A 24,119-nucleotide genomic window follows, 5' to 3' on the forward strand; every position below is an offset into this window, starting at 1 on the left:
CAAGATCACCTTAGAAACCCCGCACCAAGATCACCTTAGAAACCCCGCACCACAACCATCGTAAAAACCAAACCACGATAATCGCAGGAAACCTCGCCCTCCTCCTTCCCCTCCCCCACAACAGCAACTGTAGAAACCTTCTACGACCATGAAACCCCACCACGACCACCGTAGAAACCCCTTCGAAGACCACCCGAATAAGACCTTAGGAAGGCGACCTGTCGTAACTTCATTACTCTCTGATACCCGTAACCAGACAGGGCGCTGCGGGAGCATCACCATGTAACTCACATCCCGTTGTGGTGATTCATGTAAGTGATGTGTAAAAAAAAAAAGGGGTTGAATAATGCATGCTGATGAAGAAGTAATGTAACGCAATTACTCCAATACCTCCTGCATATTTTTTTCCTCCATATACCTTTTCCGTTTATTTCTTATCAGTTCTTTACAATTTCACGTTGTGGGAAATCACAGCAACGCTAGAATGCTGTTAGATTCGAATCCTAGGGTCACGTATTGCCGAACGGGTGTCAATAGTGCGCTACTTCAGGCCTAGCGAGTACGACTAAGGTCTCAATCGATTCTGAAAATGATTGGAAACCTTTTGGAACAACACACACACACACACACACACACACACACACACACACACACACACACACCCACACCTGAAATGTACAGAGCCGTTAACATTTCTCCTCCTAAAGCTGACGGGGACGAACACAGCACCAAAGGGAGTGAGGAAGGGCTCCAGTCTTGACTCCCTGTACACTGTGGGTGGATCAATCTGGGCCCTACTGGTTAAGCTCGAGTAGTCCGTAATCAAAGGGTATCTGATATGACGTACGGTACCTGAATCTCCTTGGGTCTGTTATTGTGCTACATTCTCTGAGGATTGAGAAACCCAGTGCTTATATGAGAATCCGCGAGCCTGATATGCAGGCAAGGATGTCCAACCCTGATCCAAATACCTTATCGGATTACCGGAGATTGACATGGAGCGTTGAATGTTTGGGTTAGTAAGTGAGAGATGTGTCCAGTGAGGGGGTTAATGCTTGGAAGTGAAATCTTTTAAGTCTTTTTCGCTGTGTAAGGGACACATCCCCTGGTATCGTGTCGACTAATATATCACTATAATGGATAAGTGTGATCTAAGTGCACTCTACTTGATTCCTTCTGGTATGATGATATATAGTTCCTATAGTGTGTGTGTATGGAGGTGGCTAAGAGGGGCAAGAGCAGCAGACGTGCTGGCAACGCTTTCCTCCTGTATTGGCTGTCTAAAGGGACCGACGCATCGAGCCAAACGGTGATGTTCTCTCGAAGGCTCAGTTGTCTCTTTCTGTCGCTGACTAGTTGAGGTGTGAAAGGAAACGAAAGTATGAAGCAAAAGAAAACGAGTACTATACTTTTGATCATTTTCAAGTATGTTTGACTCACCATTCACAATATACGTATAAAGTTCACGAACTGAGTTACAGAAGACTATAGTCTCGATATATTTTTTGGATGTTGATATAGCAATAATGAAAAAACAATGAGAACTTAAGGGAAACCCAGTTCCAAAAATGAGACTCAAGTGTGATAAATATTCAGAGATAAAGAGGGATGGATTGGGGAAATCGAACTGCAAGTGACAGGGCTGAAAATTAAGCACAAAACGAGAGTGAATGTAAGTATCGAAATATGCAAATATCTCGCATTAGAGTCGAGAATTGTTGGCAAAGGCAAGAAGACCGGGACCACTTAGAGCCAAAGGAAATGGCTTTTCGTTGCTGCCTTCGCGAAACAGTTGCATGCAAAGTGCAACATAAATTATTATTCAAGCTCTTAATACGTCTAGCTAAAGTGTGTTCCCAAACTGCGTTTTGTCTGTTGCCGACCATGGTTCTCGTCTCCTACTCATCATAAATTCATCATACTCACAACAAGGCTTAGATAGAGTATGCTGCACTAAATTATACGAGTCGTGAGTGCTGCAATATATCTCACGGTTATGTACTGTATTCTGGTGATATTAATGCTCTTGTGTTTGAATTAGCAAGTTTGTAACGTACGTAGATAACTTGTAGTCAACAGAAGCGACTAATCAACTGACGATGCATAGAAAATGACAGTACCCATTTGCGATATTACTAGGAGCTTAATTCATGGGATTTGTAGTCATGCTTCTACATAATCTACGAGTCTGGAGAAGGTAGTCATGGACACTAGAGTCTACTGGGAGGCAATGAAGTTAATCTTGTAACAATCACTAAACACAGAACATCGTCGCAACATTAACACCATTTCATCCCACATCCCTTGTGAAATGTCCCCTTGCATCTGCTCTATAACTCTATTCATTGATGCACCCTTTGCTATCCATGGCACAATTACCTACTTCTAGTATTCAATGCCTCACTTCCCTCTTCCTAAAAGTTCACTCTTGCATTATTCACCACTTTAGTATATTTTTGCCTCCCACACTCCCCTTATGACACGTCTATTGCATGACGCACATTTTACGTAATTGTTCAACTGTGTATTTTGAGCCAAAAGGCTGCTTGAATGCAATAAACAGTTCTTTATTTCTATTCGAAAACGGGTCCTCGTTATGTAGTGGTTAGTGTTACCAGCCCCATGAGTCAGTATGGGCCTGCCCGATGACCAGCCCTCATAGGTTCGAATCCTGGGGGAGGCAGTCGACTTCACATCGTACCTAAGGACTCATCATTTCCTCAGGGCTGGTCGATAGATGGGTATCTGTCTTAGGCTGGTGTGTGTGTGTGTGTACACGAGAGTGAATGACGAGTACATATATATATATAGTGGGTTAAGACACAGGCCAACACGAGTGTTAAGGCACTTTCCCCCGTAGTATACAAACAGTACCCACGAATGCCACCTACACACTCACTCTCGCCTTAACATATACATAAACTTCTGCACCTTCCCATTACCACGAAGAGCATCCTCACGCACCTAAGCATTCGGTCGAAGTAAACCCTCCCACATTATCTCCAGTGTAACCCAATGTAGAAATACATTTAATCCTACTTCCAGAAGGCATCCATCCACCGCACTAGCTCCCTCACACACCCACGTAGCCATTATATCACCCATCCATTCCCGTTTCTCTCTCTCACACACACCCACGCACACACTCGCACACACACACACACACACACACACACACACACACACACACACCACACAATGCTCACCACCTCGTATATCTTACGCCTGTCACTCCCACGCACTTAAAACCTCACACATAATCACTCCTCACATCAACTCGTACTAACATTCCTCGAGACTTGTAGCAGGGGACAGATGCAAATTAAGACACCCACTGCTTCGGAATTCTGGTTGTGTGTGTGTGTGGGTGGGTGGGTGGGTGTGTGTGTGTGTGGGTGGGTGTGTGGGTGGGTGTGTGGGTGGGTGGGTGTGTGTGTGTGTGTGTGTGTGTGTGTGTGTGTGGGTGGGTGGGTGTCTCACAGGAGAGAGCTTTGCACTCATGTTACTCCGTCTCTAAACTCTGTATAATATGCCGTGATTGCAATCCTAAGTGTACACACACACACACACACACACACACACACACACACACACACACACACACACACAACCACACACACCAGCCTAAGCCAGGTACCTATTTACTGACCGTCACCGAGAGGAGGATAAACACCTACGTTGGGTGTGGGCCGACAAGCCAACCCGAGGACTCGAACCAAATAGGGCCCGCTGTATTCAATACTTTTATACTGAAGGATTACGAATTATAGTAGTCTTGTGGTTTACGTAAAGCTTATATATCTAAAAAGATTTTGAAAATCATCTCAATGAAGAAATACCTTTTCAGTGACGGGCTTATTCATATTACACATGAGTCTATATTTTCTTTTTTTAAGTCTAGGAATGATACGCTGATTTATAGAGGATGTGAACAATCGAATAATAAGCAACGCCATTCTTAAGACGAGAGATATGCTTTGCGTTCGATTCCAGCAGTTGGGAAGAAATCGATCAATCCAAAAAAAACTTCTCGGCTCTCTCTCTCTCTCTCTCTCTCTCTCTCTCTCTCTCTCTCTCTCTCTCTCTCTCTCTCTCTCTCTCTCTCCCTCCTTCCCTCCTTCCCTCTCTCCCTCCTTCCTTCCTTCCCTGCCGAACATATTCTAGGCACCAGATTAAGTATGCATAACATACCCTGCAACGTGGACGTTTCCAGTGTAGTTCAAAATTTGATTTGCATTACAAAGTAGATGGATCACCCATATGATCATGCCTCCCTGGCCAGAGACGACGGGATAGGGAGGAATTCTAATAACAGAATACCATAGTAATATTGCAGGCAGATGGCTTAGGGAAAATGCAACCATTTCTAATGGGATGTATAGGAAACAGACGAAAGAATGGCCCAACCCACCCACATACACATGTATATACATACGCGTCCACACACAGCACATATACATACTTATACATTTCAACGTATACATATACATACATACACAGACATATACATATTTACACATGTACATAATTCATACCTGCTGTCTTTATTCATTCCCGTCGCCACCCCGCCACACACGAAGTGACAACCCCCTCCCCCAGCAGGCGCGCAAGGTAGCGCTAGGAAAAGACAACAAAGACCACATTCGTTCACACTCAGGCTCTAGCTGTCATGTATAATGCACCGAAACCACAGCTCCCTTTCCATACACACACACACACACACATATATATATATATATATATATATATATATATATATATATATATATATATATATATATATATCACTTTTCCCGATCCCTTTATGTTCATGTATCCAAAATCTCGAACAAGAAAGTCAAAACGTTAGCAAGGTTTTGAAAAATGTTTTGCGTATTTGAAATATTCTGTACATCATTAGGCTTCTGTCGTTCCTTTAGGATTTCCCAGTAAGAGAGAGAGAGAAAAAAAGGGGAAAGCCTCAAAGAGTCTTGCCGAGCTCCGTCTTTTTTTTTTTTTTTTTTTCGGCCTTACTGAAATCTTTCCACTCGTGTCTTTGATTTTCTTTCCTCCTTTACTTGGAGACGGAGGCAAGTTATAATCAAATTCATAGAGAGGTCCTTTCGAGCCATATATATATATATATATATATATATATATATATATATATATATATATATATATATATATATATATATATATATATATTTTTTTTTTTTTTTTTTTTTTTTATACTTTGTCGCTGTCTCCCGCGTTTGCGAGGTAGCGCGAGGAAACAGACGAAAGAAATGGCCCAACCCCCATACACACGTACATACACACGTCCACACACGCAAATATACATACCTACACAGCTTTCCATGGTTTACCCCAGACGCTTCACATGCCTTGATTCAATCCACTGACAGCACGTCAACCCCTGTATACCACATCGCTCCAATTCACTCTATTCCTTGCCCTCCTTTCACCCTCCTGCATGTTCAGGCCCCGATCACACAAAATCTTTTTCACTCCATCTTTCCACCTCCAATTTGGTCTCCCTCTTCTCCTCGTTCCCTCCACCTCCGACACATATATCCTCTTGGTCAATCTTTCCTCACTCATTCTCTCCATGTGCCCAAACCATTTCAAAACACCCTCTTCTGCTCTCTCAACCACGCTCTTTTTATTTCCACACATCTCTCTTACCCTTACGTTACTTACTCGATCAAACCACCTCACACCACACATTGTCCTCAAACATCTCATTTCCAGCACAACCATCCTCCTGCGCACAACTCTATCCATAGCCCACGCCTCGCAACCATACAACATTGTTGGAACCACTATTCCTTCAAACATACCCATTTTTGCTTTCCGAGATAATGTTCTCGACTTCCACACATTTTTCAAGGCTCCCAAAATTTTCGCCCCCTCCCCCACCCTATGATCCACTTCCGCTTCCATGGTTCCATCCGCTGACAGATCCACTCCCAGATATCTAAAACACTTCACTTCCTCCAGTTTTTCTCCATTCAAACTCACCTCCCAATTGACTTGACCCTCAACCCTACTGTACCTAATAACCTTGCTCTTATTCACATTTACTCTTAACTTTCTTCTTCCACACACTTTACCAAACTCAGTCACCAGCTTCTGCAGTTTCTCACATGAATCAGCCACCAGCGCTGTATCATCAGCGAACAACAACTGACTCACTTCCCAAGCTCTCTCATCCCCAACAGACTTCATACTTGCCCCTCTTTCCAGGACTCTTGCATTTACCTCCCTAACAACCCCATCCATAAACAAATTAAACAACCATGGAGACATCACACACCCCTGCCGCAAACCTACATTCACTGAGAACCAATCACTTTCCTCTCTTCCTACACGTACACATGCCTTACATCCTCGATAAAAACTTTTCACTGCTTCTAACAACTTGCCTCCCACACCATATATTCTTAATACCTTCCACAGAGCATCTCTATCAACTCTATCATATGCCTTCTCCAGATCCATAAATGCTACATACAAATCCATTTGCTTTTCTAAGTATTTCTCACATACATTCTTCAAAGCAAACACCTGATCCACACATCCTCTACCACTTCTGAAACCGCACTGCTCTTCCCCAATCTGATGCTCTGTACATGCCTTCACCCTCTCAATCAGTACCCTCCCATATATATTTTTTTTTTTCATACTATTCGCCATTTCCCGCGATAGCGAGGTAGCGTTAAGAACAGAGGACTGGGCCTTTGAGGGAATATCCTCACCTGGCCCTCTTCTGTGTTCCCTCTTTTGGAAAATTAAAAAAAAAAAAAAAAAACGAGAGGGGAGGATTTCCAGCCCCCCGCTCCCTTCCCTTTTAGTCGCCTTCTACGACACGCAGGGAATACGTGTGAAGTATTCTTTCTCCCCTATCCCCAGGGAATATATATATATATATATATATATATATATATATATATATATATATATATATATATATATATATATATATATATATATTGACCTCCGTGTCCCTTATTTTTATCTCGTGTTGATGCGTTTTTATGGTCCATATTTGACAACGGCAACCTTTGGGCCTTATTTTTTTTTTTTAACGTGTTAGTATCGTTGTTGCTATACCTGACCACGTAGGGACACCAAACATTGGAAATGTCGCAGTCAAACGCTGTAATATCTGAGGACCTGAATACGCTAAGTAACCTAGTTAAACTTGGTAATATCTGAGGCACGAAAGATATTAATCATCGTCTCAAAACTTGGTCATATTTGAGGACTTGAGTATACTAAACATCATAGTAAAACTTATTGTCATCTGATGACCTAAAGATACTAAACATCCTAGTAAAACTTGGTGGTATTTGGGAACCTAAGTATGATAAACATCATAGTAAAACTTGGCAACATCTGAGGACTAGAGGATGCTAAACATCGTAGTCTGACTGAGCAATATCTGAGGACCTGTGTATATTCAACAACGTTGTAAAACTTGGCAACAGAAAAGGACCTGAGGATCCTAATCATCGTAGAAGAACTTAGTCAAATCTAAGGACGTGAAGATGCTAAAATATAGCATTCTCTGAGGACCTGGTTATTCAAATCTAAGGACGTGAATGTACTAAAACATTATAGCATTCTCTGAGGACCTGGTTATTCAAATCTAAGGACGTGAAGATACTAAAACAGTATAGCATTCTCTGGGGACCTGGTTATTCAAATCTAAGGACGTGAAGATAGTAAAACATTATAGCATTCTCTGAGGACCTGGTTATTCATATCTAAGGACGTGAAGATAGTAAAACAGTATAGCATTGTCTGAGGACCTGGTTATTCAAATCTAAGGACGTGAAGATAGTAAAACAGTATAGCATTGTCTGAGGACCTGGTTATTCAAATCTAAGGACGTGAAGATAGTAAAACAGTATAGCATTCTATGAGGACCTGGTTATTCAAATCTAAGGACGTGAATGTACTAAAACATTATAGCATTCTCTGAGGACCTGGGATGCTAAATCTTATGGTTAAAGTTCGTGATCTTAGATTATCAGCGAAGCCTCTATACTTTACTCGTACGAAGTTAGCCCTGAACCATTTTTCTCCCTTTTAATTAGCAATAATTGCCATGCGTCAGCTTCTATACGTAACACTGGCGATGAAACAGATTTTTTTGATGCAATTCTTATGTTGTTCTATCATTGTGGTCCTCTTCCACCCTTTACTGAAGGGAATGAGAGTCGTTTACTAAGGCTCTAGAGAGAGAAATGGGATGGGAAACTTAATGTTTAATGAAGGTTACTTAACGTCCTTGTTTCTTGTGCCCTGTCTATGTTCAACTGCTCTTATGGATACCTGAAATTTAACCCTTCAGAAATGCATATACTCTTGTTGTATTCACTGGGCTTCGGAGCCTCAATTTATATGGCATGTATTATTCCTTTACCCTTTGATCTATTTTCAGACCTCTCTATATCCTTGAGTTTATTTTCCCGTCACCATACGTCAGACGTGAGCACAGGTTATCCATCAGTGTGGTAATTACACAGGGCGTTCGCTGAAGGCCAGTGTAACATTCTAGTTTTCTTTACCTTTATCTTCCATTTTCCCATACTAGGGAAAAGGGTGAATTACCACAACTCTCCCTTCTTTATAGGGGAGACAAAGCAATAGCAATGGAAGCCATGAAGATAAGGAATATATGTGTATATATATATATATATATATATATATATATATATATATATATATATATATATATATATATATATATTCATTTATTTCGCATCTGACGTGAAATAGACCGAGGCTTACAAGTACCAAGATCGTGTCGTTAAGGATAATAAAGAAATGTATGTATCACCTCTGACGTACGTCTATAACAGGCCATCTTCCCATAAAAAAGAAAAATCCATCCGAAAGAAAGAAAATTACGTACAGAATATCGTATGATCTATATGATGTCAGCGAGGGGAGAAAAAATAATATAAGAGAAGGTAGGCAGGAACAAAAAAAAAAAAAAATAACGGGTTAGACGCCGCTTGAAAAAAAAAAGTGTTGCCCAAATATTTGCATTGCAAAATTCACACCGTGTAAAATATCGTCAAAGCAGGCCTTTCCTCTTCAGGCAGAATTCTTGTCGAGAGAGAGAGAGAGAGAGAGAGAGAGAGAGAGAGAGAGAGAGAGAGAGAGAGAGAGAGTGAAATACGAACACCGTCGTCATTTCCCATGGTGTTCTAGGGAGGCTGTAAGACTTGCAGCTGTCTTATCTCGGTGGACCACTACTACATCACCACCCTTGGGGATCTGGGACACCCCAGGATTTTTGGGGGATGATCTTGTGTGTTGTGGGTTAAGAGAGAGAAGCTGGTGGCTGTGGTCTGTTGCAAGGGTGGTATTATCCCGGTGTGAACTGAATTGCTTTTTGGACACTGTGTCCCCTCGTTGTTTTGGGTGATCTGGTGTGTGTGTGTGTGTGTGTGATGGTGGTATACCAAGTTTATGTATAAACATTGCTACTGTCTTGGTGGACTGGAAGTTGGTGAGTTTTGTGCACCTCCAGCAACGTCGAATATGATGTTGGTGAAGTGGACTGTTTTCTTATATTTGTGGTAATGATTTGTCCTAGTGTTCTAGACCTCTGTGTTCCCACTGCTTTTGTGCTGGTGATCAGTGCAGCCACTGGAGTTGATTTGGTAACCTGGAACCTTGCTGAAAATCTATATATAAACTGCTCCTAAAAGTATTTCATAATTACTTTTTTTTCTATATATATTTCTTTTTATCTTTATCTCATGTCACTCAAAAAGAGATCTCGTATTCTCTAAAAGCTGTGACAATTATGTTTCCCTCCGAGTCCAAAGGAAACTCGATTCCTTTCTATATTTTTTTTTTTTTTTTTGAGGGAGGGGGTGTTAAGTCACGTATAATCATAAATGTTTATTGCAATGGAAGAAAGTAACATTATAAATGTCAGTTTAATGAGGGAATGTATATCAGAGTAGAAATGCAAAGGTCAAGAGTGAAATGGTCACAGGAGTGAAGGAAGGATGACATTAAAGGTCAGGTAACAAAAAAAAAATATCAGGAGATCGTCGAAGGAGAGGTGGAGAAGGCCTCCAGCATGAGAGGGGGAGGAGGAAAGAGAGAGAGAGAGAGAGAGAGAGAGAGAGAGAGAGAGAGAGAGAGAGAGAGAGAGGAAAGGTCGGGAGTTCGTGAAAAGGTAAGGTCACAATGGTCAAGCAGGATAGTCACCAGACAGCGTGGTAAAAGGTCACCGAAAAGACAAAGATGAGGAGGACAAGACACAGCAGTGAACTGAAGGTCACAGCAGTGACATACGGGTCCATAGGGTGAAAGGCAAAGTTCACAGCTGCAAGTGAAAGGTCACACACGTGTTAGAAATGACCAAGGGAGATGAGAAGCAGTAGTATCATGATAGGAGAGAGAGAGAGAGAGAGAGAGAGAGAGAGAGAGAGAGAGAGAGAGAGGTCACAGTAATGAGGAGAAAAGCACACTTTCAATATACGTTCACAGCAGTAAGAGGAAGGGTCACATGCGTAGTAGAAAGGTCAGAGAGGTAAGGAAAGTGTCGACCCAACGAGGGGAGTTCACAGCAGCGAGTGGGGAGGTCATAGGAGTGAGGGGGAGGTCACACAAGCAAAGAGGAGGACGTCGCGGTCGGTGAGGGGAGAGCCGCTAGGCTCCTAACATTTCCCCCCAGACCAGCTGCAGTATACATACGGGGTCGGTAAATCAGTTAATTTCGTATGATTATGAATTAGTATCCTCCACGTAAAGGCTTTTAGCTATTAGTGTATACGAGGAGATGTGTGTGTGTGTGTGTGTGTGAGAGAGAGAGAGAGAGAGAGAGAGAGAGAGAGAGAGAGAGAGAGAGAGAGAGAGGACCCCCGTGGTGTAGCAGTTAGCATCCCTGACAGACGCATTTTACAGTCCGTTCAGGGTTGAGCACATGGGTTGCAATCCTGGTAGCGGTGGTCTGTCCACAGTCAACCCAGCTGTTCACCAACCCCTAGAGGTTGGTCGATGAAATGGGCGCCTGGCTTAAGCTAGGATATATATATATATATATATATATATATATATATATATATATATATATATATATATATATATATATCATCGATTAGCACTGCAGTGCGTGGTCTCAGTTAACAAGAATATGTACAGCGTAGGAAGGGGCACAGAGGGTGTGTGTGTGTGTGAGGTTAAAGAAATGTGAAGGAGGGAGCGGTGAGAATCGACAGGGAAAAATGCAGAATAGAGAATAAACGGGAGCGGGCTAACAAGGAAGTGTAAGAATTGAGAAAAGAGTATAGGCAGGAAGAATATAGAAGTGAGAGAGTATTGCCCTACATAAAGCGAGGACGAAGATAGCTAAAAGAAAAAAAAAGGGAGCACAAGGGAGTGTGGGCAGTGAGAAATAAATTTCGAAGATAAGATATGGAGTTAGGTAGGGAGCGGTAATGGTGCACGGGGAGGAGAGCGTGGATAAAGATAATAGGGAAGTGTAGTGTGTGTGGGTGGGTGTGTGTGTGTTAGGATAGGGTGAGTTGGAACGATGTGTTATACAGAGGAGGGAGCGACATGCTGTCAGTGAACTAAACGAGTGCTGGGGGAAACCGTATGAGAAGGTCTATGGGGCTAATTTGTGTATAAGGAGGCTATGGTTTCTGCACATGACGCATGAAAATGGTGAAGATACTGGGCAAATGTATATTTTACCACCTGGGATGGAATGGCCTTGATTAGGGTCTCAGTTGCCTGTTCTAACAAAAATAGAATAAATGAAGATAATAAGATACATCGATAGGACATGATCTAGTACCTTGGCCTTAGAGAACGTCAGGGAAAAACCTCACACTTACATGACTTGTCTAGCACTTCCCAAACTCCTGCCAAGCAAACTGAAAAACGACCCATAAAAATAAGTAAGGTTGAAAGCGTTTAGGATATGCGATTTTCATATTACCACATCTAATAGCTTATTACCACACCTAATACCTTATGGGATAGACAAACATGTAATAAAATTTGTGGTACCAGATAAAGGACAAGCGACTACATTTCTCCATCTTAATGATGTAAATGTATGATGGATTTTCTCTTGGGGTGAGTACTGATACCTTTTGGGTCATAAAGACATCAGGTTGCAACTCGATCTCACCCTGTGTGTATAGTCCATGTACTTTCGTATTGCTTCACTTTGTGTCTCCTTAACACTGTGAGTTCTAACTCCACAACTTATCGTGTATTCTCAGTCAATATATTTTCGAATATATTGACTGGTTGGGTGAGTCTGGGTGGGTGGGATATGCATGTCCACAGATATACCTTTTCACATCTCCCCATAACAGAACCAACGAGTGCGAAACCGGTTTTAATTTTAGAAATAAACTTTCTGACGTAACTATTTCACATTTAGCAAAACAATTTCATGGAATCAGATTCAGGGAAATGTTCTGTTCATTTTAAAAAACACCAGGTGTACATGTAACTCCTCCTCTCTCCCCCACCCCCAAAAAGAGAGAGAGAGAGAGAGAGAGAGAGAGAGAGAGAGAGAGAGAGAGAGAGAGAGAGAGAGAGAAGAAGAAGAAGAAACATTTGTAGGCAACTCATATCATGACTGCAGATTAATTCGAACCTGACTCAGGTCACAGCAGGACACTGGAAACGTTTGCAGCAAAGATGGAAGAGAGAAATGCCAGGTGATAAAGCCATACATGTAGAGAGAGAGAGAGAGAGAGAGAGAGAGAGAGAGAGAGAGAGAGAGAGAGAGAGAGAGAGAGAACTTATACGCGATGCAAGAGCGGAGGTGCATGACCTGCCATCAGTCCAAGAGAAAGCTGACTGACTGACCGACTGACTGACTGACTGGCCCAAAATGCATGACGTGACTGCTGAATGCAGACCCATCACTATTGCCACAGCTGCTGCTGCTGCTGATATTGTTAAGTCAGTCCTTTGTTCAGCATTCAAATGCCGCACAGGTATTCGATGTGGTGTACAGTCAAAAAGACAGTTGGCAGATGTTAGCATATCGAATACACTCAACGGACATGGAAATATTTGGCGACTTGAGTGAAATACATACAAATATATACACTTGGACGTATTACACTCAACTCCCATGACTAATTCTAAATCTTGAAGTTACTCATTGGTGCTCGAAAATTTCGAGTAGTATTTGCCGTTTCACGAGAGCAGTAAATTCGTTCAGTACAAACGTCCAAAGTGCTTCGGAAATGCATCTGTAGCTTGCATTCAGCGAGGTCGTCTGCGTATAAGCTTTGGCGATAGCTCCCCCACCTTCCCTCTCCCACCCCAAGCAGCCGAGAGGGGTAACATGAATGCCAGAGACCCTCCATCATGTTGCAAGACTGTCTTCATATTAACGTCATCAAGGGTTGGGGTGTGAATTGATCGCCGCTCTGCAATATGACGGTCGAAGTCTAGACGGGTGTTCTGAAATTCCCAGGTCCCAGATAGATAGATAGATAGATAGATAGATAGATAAATAAGAGAGAGAGAGAGAGAGAGAGAGAGTCAAGTTGGAAGATGCGTTAACTATCATCGCTTAACACTGTCATGAGGCAAGTTCAAGTCGCCTATACATTGTAAAACAAGAGTCAAGTATATACGTAGATGATTCTTAACTACCAGTCTGATTCAGTTAGAGGAATAGAGATTTAGAAGGACGAACTGGTCTTCGAAACATGAGAGATGATTTTCAACTGAACCGCAAACTGTTATATGATGAAACAGTCTGACTAAAAATAACAAGGATTTCATTATTCTCTTTACACCTGCCACTCATGCAGACAGTTCACCGAATCCTATCTTTACGCCCAAACAGAAGTACAGATCCAATTTACTGATCACTTGCACAACCAAAAGTGTAGTTATTTGTCTAATCTCTCTTGGGTGTCTGAGAAATGGCAGTCCAATTATGCCAGCGTTGCAATGGCGTAAGATCGAGATAAAACCAGAGGTAATAGAAAGACAAGAGACACCAAGCTTTCGTCTATTTCTCAAGATATCTTCAGGGCAGCTGAAAATGTCGTGGGAAACAGACGAATGTTTGGCGTCTCTTGTCTTTCTGTTTCCTCTGGGTTTATTTGGATTTCATCTCCCCGGTACCATTGTGGTTATCTAAGAATGGTGTTAGAATACAAGGTTCAAGCTCGTTGAATATACCTGTAGCAAAGAAAAAAAAAAAAAGCTGAGATGGGTGTACAGAGAACTGAAGTTCAATTTCCTGGTGACTCTTTTCTGTTAACGAATCTCTCTCTTTTCGTTCCTCCATCAGCCGTTCGTAGGGCATCCAACTGCGAGCCTTTGGATGATATAAATTCCGGTTGTGGTCGTGTTATGTACGAGCTGCGTCAGCCACCTTGCTATGAGGCTTGCTGTGTGCGTACTGTGTGTCTACTCAGATTCCTGGACCTGTTCGCGCCAGTGAATCTTTAGGACTGTTGTGGAGTTCAGAATTGCATACGTTTTTGTTAACTGGGACAGGACGGTCGACTGAGGCCCTAATCATAGCTATCGCATATATATATATATATATATATATATATATATATATATATATATATATATATATATATATATATGTACCCTAGCCTCAGCTAGGTACCCGTATTTTCGACCAACCCCTAAGGATGGATGAACAGTTGGGTTGCCTGTTGACCGACTTCCACAGCAAGATTCGAACCTATGCGCTCGACCCTAGCCGGCCCTTGAACGCGTCACGGTCAGGAGCGCTAACCCCTACACCACGGATCTAATGCTCCTGAATAAGCCGATTCCTGAGAAAGTTAAACTTCAATTTTTTTTTTTTTTGGGGGGGGGGGTCGGTACGAGCCATCATTTACTTATCAAGTTTTAAGTATATGTAAATGGTATTCTGACTTTTTGAATTCTTTATCATGAATGAAATAGGAAAAAGAAATAATAGCCTACTTATCTAGTTTAATAAAATACATTCAAATCACGTTAAACCGATTTAATTTCCAGGGTAATGAAACATGTATTTGTGATAGCCTAATCTCATGACGTTCATAATAATGACACTTAAATCATTTTTGTAACGAGTATTGCCTCTTAATGAGCAACAATTATATCATCGTGATGTTCCTTCGTAACTGTGTAACATTATGTAATCGCAGGTAATGATTGGATTATCATCGTTAAATGAACCCGTTTTTCATCTTGAAAATTTAGAATGATTTGGGGGAACTCTATATTCACTTCTCGTTTAGATTCGTCTATGTACTCATCGCCAGGAAACAGACGAAGAATGGCCCATCCACTCGTATACACATATATACATAAACGCCCATACACGCACATATACACACATATACATATATACATACATATGCATAAACATGCACAGACATATGCACGTATACAAATGTACATATTCATACATGCTTGCCTTCATCCATTCCTGGTGCTACCCCGCCCCCACAGGAAACAGCATCGCTACCTCCTGCTTCAGCGAGGTAGCGCCAGGAAAACAAACAAAAAAAAAAAAAGAAAAAACTGCGCTCGTTCACACTCAGCCTCTAGCTGTCATGTGTAATGCACCGAAACCACAGCTCCCTAATTCACATCCTGGCCCCTCAGAACGTTACCCTAAACGTTTCACATGCCCTGGTTCAGTCCAGTGACAGCACGTCGACACCGGTATACCACATCGTTCCAATTCACTCTTCTCCTTTAACGCCTGTCACCCTCCTGTATGCTCAGGCCCCGGTCACTCAAAACCCTTTCCACTCCATCCTTCCACCTCCAGAATAATGGTTTAATCATAACATGCAACGAAGATTTCAGATCCTTTTGATTTTTCTTGTGCTAAGAACTCTCTCTCTAATAAAAACAAGCTGTTGAAAGTAATTCGTTAGTACCTGCAAGGTTACCGGATGTGGGTGGGTGAGGCCGTTTGTTTACAGAGGCCAGGTCGTTGTGATGGTGTGTTTGCCAGCAATTCTACACGATCGTTTTTATTAGTGCGTTTACAGTTTCTGCAGCAGAGGGCACGGTCATTCAATTTGTTGTTCGCTGGAATTTTTCGCTGGCCTTAACAGCCTACAGACCAACAGGACAAGAATTATTTTCTCATTGGCTTTTTTTTGGTCGTATTTTTTTTTGTCCCTCAAAAAAGAAAAAGAAAAAACTAGAAAAAGAAATTAGCAGAATTAGAATAACAAAACGGGAACTAGAGTTCATCCTAGGGAAAAATACGTACGCCTACTAGACATTCATATCACGGATATTGCTCCTCTCTCTGTATGCCTCTAACAGAAAGAAAAACTACGATTTGGGAAAAAAAAGAAAACCTGGGAAAAGGAAGAGGACCTGAATGTGCAAAACATATTGAAATAATATTTATATCCACATTACGAGCAGAGTGGAAGCCATCGTTAGTTAGATGTGTGTGTGTGTGTGTTTGCTGGAAAAATTTTGCCCTGCACTGTTACGTGTTATACTATTTTTTTTTTTTTCTATGCTTTTCTTTATTCCTCAGTTCGCTGCCCTGAATGTTAGCTGGGAGTATCATGCGCTGCTTCAGCAACACTTGACTGGGAATCGTGGAAGAATTTGGTGGTCTCTGGAGGACGCGGTTTAACACACACACACACACACACACACACACACACACACACAAAGGAAAAAAAAAAACATATTTTCGTCTATATTCTTTTTCTCTTGTTTTCACATTGTCTTCTTCCTCTTTTTTCTAACATTTTTACTCCAAGGTCTGGTCTCCGTGATGACCTCTTTACAATACCAGAATCTTTGAGAGAATATATTTTTTTTTTTTTTTTTAAACCTCGTCGCTGTCTCCCGCGTTTGCGAGGTAGCGCAAGGAAACAGACGAAAGAAATGGCCCAACCCCCCCCATACACATGTACATACACACGTCCACACACGCAAACATACATACCTACACAGCTTTCCATGGTTTACCCCGGACGCTTCACATGCCTTGATTCAATCCACTGACAGCACGTCAACCCCTGTATACCACATCGCTCCAATTCACTCTATTCCTTGCCCTCCTTTCACCCTCCTGCATGTTCAGGCCCCGATCACACAAAATCCTTTTCACTCCATCTTTCCACCTCCAATTTGGTCTCCCTCTTCTCCTCGTTCCCTCCACCTCCGACACATATATCCTCTTGGTCAATCTTTCCTCACTCATTCTCTCCATGTGCCCAAACCATTTCAAAACACCCTCTTCTGCTCTCTCAACCACGCTCTTTTTATTTCCACACATCTCTCTTACCCTTACGTTACTTACTCGATCAAACCACCTCACACCACACATTGTCCTCAAACATCTCATTTCCAGCACATCCATCCTCCTGCGAACAACTCTATCCATAGCCCACGCCTCGCAACCATACAACATTGTTGGAACCACTATTCCTTCAAACATACCCATTTTTGCTTTCCGGGATAATGTTCTCGACTTCCACACATTTTTCAAGGCTCCCAAAATTTTCGCCCCCTCCCCCACCCTATGATCCACTTCCGCTTCCATGGTTCCATCCGCTGACAGATCCACTCCCAGATATCTAAAACACTTCACTTCCTCCAGTTTTTCTCCATTCAAACTTACCTCCCAATTGACTTGACCCTCAACCCTACTGTACCTAATAACCTTGCTCTTATTCACATTTACTCTTAACTTTCTTCTTCCACACACTTTACCAAACTCCGTCACCAGCTTCTGCAGTTTCTCACATGAATCCGCCACCAGCGCTGTATCATCAGCGAACAACAACTGACTCACTTCCCAAGCTCTCTCATCCCCAACAGACTTCATACTTGCCCCTCTTTCCAAGACTCTTGCATTTACCTCCCTAACAACCCCATCCATAAACAAATTAAACAACCATGGAGACATCACACAACCCTGCCGCAAACCTACATTCACTGAGAACCAATCACTTTCCTCTCTTCCTACACGTACACATGCCTTACATCCTCGATAAAAACGACCTCTCCTCTTACTACCACACGACATGACCTGTGTGGAGCTTCCACCACAGCCTCTTCCCACATTAAGATGGATTTTCGTAACATGATAACGTAAAGGGAGACACAATGAACTTGTTAAGGCCACCAGATCCTCCTTGTTGGCTGATACTATAGGATCGACTCCTTTACCACAGTTGCCTCACTTGGTCATAAAGGATACATGGATCTCTATATAGGGATTGTGTGTTTGATTACGTGGACAATGTGGTATCAAGACACGGAAGAGCTATACTCATATCTGTATTAGTTATACAGAAAGAAGGTAAAGAATCTGTGTCTTATCTTTTTCTCTCTCTCAGTATTGGTAGACACGAGTTATCTTCGCTTTTCTTTTTTCTAGGTATACTGATGCATCAGACTGGGACGTTGCTGCACGAAGTTTCGAAATTGCGAAAGGACAAAAGATAAAAGAAGAAGACTATCCAGAGAATTGATATGTACAACTATTCATATAAATCGAAATTTATATGATATCTATATATAGGGGGATATGATCAATACTGGAAGTGCCCGAAGAAAATAATCCCACTGTCGAGGCAACGTATAGAAAGATTAATCCATCTCTGGGAGTAATATAGAGAAAGATTAATCTCCTTCGCAGTGGTCATGGATATGAAGATTAATCCACCCTCAGGAAGCATTACATCAGAACCGTCAGACGGTGAGCTACGGTCAGGGGAAAAAATAGTTGCGTCATGGGGAAATATGTGAATGTATCTTTCCTTTCCAAGGTTTTGGGTTCATCCATCGTCCCCCTCTGCTGTTTAAACACCTAGTAATATATATATATATATATATATATATATATATATATATATATATATATATATATATATGTATATATATATATATATATATATATATATATATATATATATATATATATATATATATATATATATATCATAGAACAGTTTGAGATAGGTGACTGAATTGTTTACGCATATTTTTTTTTTTCAAAACTATTCGCCATTTCCCGCGTTAGCGAGGTAGCGTTAAGAACAGAGAACTGGGCCACTGAGGGAATATCCTCACCTGGCCCCCTTCTCTGTTCCTTCTTTTGGAAAATTAAAAAAAATTGAGAGGGGAGGATTTCCAGCCCCCCGCTCCCTCCCCTTTTAGTCGCTTTCTACGACACGCAGGGAATACGTGGGAAGTATTCTTTCTCCCCTATCCCCAGGGATAATATATATATATATATATATATATATATATATATATATATATATATATATATATATATATATATATATATCATAGAACAGTTTGAGATAGGTGACTGAATTGTTTACGCATATTTTTTTTTTTCAAAACTTCGCCAATTCCCGCGTTAGCGAGGTAGCGTTAAGAACAGAGGACTGGGCCTTTGAGGGAATATCCTCACCTTGCCCCCTTCTCTGTTCCTTCTTTTGGAAAATTAAAAAAAGAATAATGAGAGGGGAGGATTTCCAGCCCCCCGGCTCCCTCCCCTTTTAGTCGCCTTCTACGACACGCAGGGAATACGTGGGTAGTATTTTTTCTCCCCTATCCCCAGGGATATATATATATGTTTATATAACCTTACAGAATGTATAATTCTCTTACACAGGTACTGTGCCCTGTGGCTGTTCAGTGAAGGCTTAGCAGCTCTGTTATGATCCCCAGGATCTGTATGGCTACGAAATCATTCTCTGGCAAATCAAACGAACGTACAATAAAGATACACCACATCATTTCCATACGTTTTAGAGAACATTTCTCTTTTTTTTTTTCTTCGTCAATTAGTTATTCATACTGAAGGGGTGGGGGTGGGGGGGGGGGGGGGTGTGAGGTTCCTTCCTCACCCTTGGATCAAACTGGCTTTTGTTGTTTTGTTCTTCGTTCTAATCAGGTTTTCGTCCTCCCCTCTCCATCCTGCAGGTACTGTCACCTCCCCCCTTCCATTTTTTTTCATCGGTTCTGGGCCCTCAATATGGCAAACAACAAGGGGGGGGGGGTAATTTTTTGGCTGGGTGTACAGGGGTGTTTGTTGCAGGTGTGTGTGTGTGTGTTGTTTTGAGTATATATATATATATATATATATATATATATATATATATATATATATATATATATATATATATATATATATAAGTGAGCTTGAGAAGGAGACCTGTGTGAGGAAGTACCACGAGAGACTGAGTACAGAATGGAAAAAGGTGAGAACAATGGAAGTAAGGGGAGTGGGGGAGGAATGGGATGTATTTAGGGAATCAGTGATGGATTGCGCAAAAGATGCTTGTGACATGAGAAGAGTGGGAGGTGGGTTGATTAGAAAGGGTAGTGAGTGGTGGGATGAAGAAGTATGAGTATTAGTGAAAGAGAAGAGAGAGGCATTTGGACGATTTTTGCAGGGAAAAAATGCAATTGAGTGGGAGATGTATAAAAGAAAGAGACAGGAGGCCAAGAGAAAGGTGCAAGAGGTGAAAAAAAGGGCAAATGAGAGTTGGGGTGAGAGAGTATCATTAAATTTTAGGGAGAATAAAAAGATGTTCTGGAAGGAGGTAAATAAAGTGCGTAAGACAAGGGAGCAAATGGGAACTTCAGTGAAGGGCGCAAATGGGGAGGTGATAACAAGTAGTGGTGATGTGAGAAGGAGATGGAGTGAGTATTTTGAAGGTTTGTTGAATGTGTTTGATGATAGAGTGGCAGATATAGGGTGTTTTGGTCGAGGTGGTGTGCAAAGTGAGAGGGTTAGGGAAAATGATTTGGTAAACAGAGAAGAGGTAGTGAAAGCTTTGCGGAAGATGAAAGCCGGCAAGGCAGCAGGTTTGGATGGTATTGCAGTGGAATTTATTAAAAAAGGGGGTGACTGTATTGTTGACTGGTTGGTAAGGTTATTTAATGTATGTATGACTCATGGTGAGGTGCCTGAGGATTGGCGGAATGCGTGCATAGTGCCATTGTACAAAGGCAAAGGGGATAAGAGTGAGTGCTCAAATTACAGAGGTATAAGTTTGTTGAGTATTCCTGGTAAATTATATGGGAGGGTATTGATTGAGAGGGTGAAGGCATGTACAGAGCATCAGATTGGGGAAGAGCAGTGTGGTTTCAGAAGTGGTAGAGGATGTGTGGATCAGGTGTTTGCTTTGAAGAATGTATGTGAGAAATACTTAGAAAAGCAAATGGATTTGTATGTAGCATTTATGGATCTGGAGAAGGCATATGATAGAGTTGATAGAGATGCTCTGTGGAAGGTATTAAGAATATATGGTGTGGGAGGAAAGTTGTTAGAAGCAGTGAAAAGTTTTTATCGAGGATGTAAGGCATGTGTACGTGTAGGAAGAGAGGAAAGTGATTGGTTCTCAGTGAATGTAGGTTTGCGGCAGGGGTGTGTGATGTCTCCATGGTTGTTTAATTTGTTTATGGATGGGGTTGTTAGGGAGGTAAATGCAAGAGTTTTGGAAAGAGGGGCAAGTATGAAGTCTGTTGGGGATGAGAGAGCTTGGGAAGTGAGTCAGTTGTTGTTCGCTGATGATACAGCGCTGGTGGCTGATTCATGTGAGAAACTGCAGAAGCTGGTGACTGAGTTTGGAAAAGTGTGTGGAAGAAGAAAGTTAAGAGTAAATGTGAATAAGAGCAAGGTTATTAGGTACAGTAGGGTTGAGGGTCAAGTCAATTGGGAGGTGAGTTTGAATGGAGAAAAACTGGAGGAAGTGAAGTGTTTTAGATATCTGGGAGTGGATCTGGCAGCGGATGGAACCATGGAAGCGGAAGTGGATCATAGGGTGGGGGAGGGGGCGAAAATCCTGGGGGCCTTGAAGAATGTGTGGAAGTCGAGAACATTATCTCGGAAAGCAAAAATGGGTATGTTTGAAGGAATAGTGGTTCCAACAATGTTGTATGGTTGCGAGGCGTGGGCTATGGATAGAGTTGTGCGCAGGAGGATGGATGTGCTGGAAATGAGATGTTTGAGGACAATGTGTGGTGTGAGGTGGTTTGATCGAGTGAGTAACGTAAGGGTAAGAGAGATGTGTGGAAATAAAAAGAGCGTGGTTGAGAGAGCAGAAGAGGGTGTTTTGAAGTGGTTTGGGCACATGGAGAGAATGAGTGAGGAAAGATTGACCAAGAGGATATATGTGTCGGAGGTGGAGGGAACAAGGAGAAGAGGGAGACCAAATTGGAGGTGGAAAGATGGAGTGAAAAAGATTTGTGTGATCGGGGCCTGAACATGCAGGAGGGTGAAAGGAGGGCAAGAAATAGAGTGAATTGGAGCGATGTGGTATACCGGGGTTGACGTGCTGTCAGTGGATTGAAGCAAGGCATGTGAAGCGTCTGGGGTAAACCATGGAAAGCTGTGTAGGTATGTATATTTGCGTGTGTGGACGTATGTATATACATGTGTATGGGGGGGGGGGGAGTTGGGCCATTCCTTTCGTCTGTTTCCTTGCGCTACCTCGCAAACGCGGGAGACAGCGACAAAGTATAATAAAAAAAAGAAAAAAATATATATATATATGTGTGTGTGTGTGTGTGTGTGTGTGTGTGTTGCAGGATTTCGCTTGCTCAAGGATACACCGTGAGCGAGAGGCCATCTTTCGTGACCCTTTATCATTCATTACAAGTACAGTTTCGTTAAAGAATTCTAGATTTCCCTGCTACAGGATGTAGCGCAGCCTTGAGGTACCAGGAGCCTTTGGAAAGGTCCAAGGAATTCTTATGACTCTTTCACAATGCTATTTCCTGTGGGGTCGGGTAGCGACAGGATTGGATGAAGGCAAGCATGTATATGTATGTATGTATATGTCTGCATATGTGTATGTATATATTGATATGTATATGTATATGTGAGTATGGGAGAGTTTCTCTACATACATGTGTATATGAGTGGATGGGCCTTTCTTCGTCTGTTTCCTGGCGCTACCTCGATGATGCAGGAAACAGCGATTATGTATGATGAAATATATATTGGAAAAAAATTATCTCCTTCGGCGCTCATGTTTACATTTTCTCTCGTCAGACTCTAATCTTCCCCCAGGGAAATTCTTTGCACAAATTCCGGTGTGACACAGATGCATACGCCAGCCTTCAATTACACAATGAAAAATTGAAGCCAGTAAAGAGGGAGAGGAACAAGAGAAATTGATGACGTCTTCCAATCCGTCGGAACAACATGGCAGGCCAGCGAGGATATGAGAGAGAGAGAGAGAGAGAGAGAGAGAGAGCGACCCCACTTACGAGATGTTACCTGGAGGCAGGGTCAGCGCGTAGCGTCCACCGCAGATGAATTTAGAGTTACGAAGAACGGGCCGTGTGGACTGGTGTGAGAGAGAGAGAGAGAGAGAGAGAGAGAGAGAGAGAGAGAGAGAGAGAGAGAGAGAGAGCGAGAGACCCCACTTACGAGATGTTACCTGGAGGCAGGGTCAGCGCGTAGCGTCCACCGCAGATGAATTTAGAGTTACGAAGAACGGGCCGTGTGGACTGGTGTGAGAGAGAGAGAGAGAGAGAGAGAGAGAGAGAGAGAGAGAGAGAGAGAGAGAGAGAGAGAGAGAGAGAGAGAGAGAGAGAGAGGCAGAACTCAAGATTCAGGCGGAAGAAAGCAAGAGACGAGAGGGAAGGAAGAGATGAAAGAAGAGATGGGGGTACGCTATCATCATCAAAGACATTGGGGTGGAGGTTGTGGGGTGGGATTTGAGGGGGTCGAGTTTTAACCCCGGGGAGAAATGAAATGATGTAAACGTACATCAAAGGACAGGAGATTGACGACATCGGCTTTGACGTCTAAGATTAAGATATCAGTTACAAGGTTTTGCGATGTCAGAGTCAATGACGTATACAATGGTCGCAACCGGAGAGATGAATGACGTGGGTTATGACGTCAGAGATATATGGCCCCTGAGCGCAACTGCACCTTCAGCTTTAAAGCACGTTGGCTTAACGTCAGTGACGTCATATATGACGCCGATACAGGCCACCATATTTTCGTGCTTGAAGGTCGAAGTTCGTGATGCCAGGGGGTGACGAAATCAGATCCCCTGACATTCAAGGCAGATTTCTTTTAACAGAGAAAATATACGATGCCAAAAGGTATTGCAAAGGCCATGTGTGTATCAACAACA

At 42.2% G+C, this 24,119-nt stretch overlaps 1 long non-coding RNA gene across 2 annotated transcripts in view; it reads left to right on the plus strand.

Annotated features, from left to right (window-relative positions):
- Positions 1-19,741, plus strand: part of LOC139754458 (uncharacterized) — a 182,325-nt gene extending 162,584 nt beyond the window's left edge. Inside the window, exon 4 of one of the 2 annotated variants that reach the window (XR_011713883.1) lies at positions 19,631-19,741. This is a non-coding gene — a long non-coding RNA (uncharacterized lncRNA). Of the gene's footprint in view, positions 1-18,382; positions 18,688-19,630 lie in introns of those variants that run through there. The other variant, XR_011713884.1, reaches the window with a different exon arrangement.
- The last annotated feature ends 4,378 nt before the right edge of the window (positions 19,742-24,119 follow it).

Source organism: Panulirus ornatus, chromosome 17, assembly GCF_036320965.1.
Source record: "Panulirus ornatus isolate Po-2019 chromosome 17, ASM3632096v1, whole genome shotgun sequence".
Lineage (NCBI taxonomy): Eukaryota > Metazoa > Arthropoda > Malacostraca > Decapoda > Palinuridae > Panulirus > Panulirus ornatus.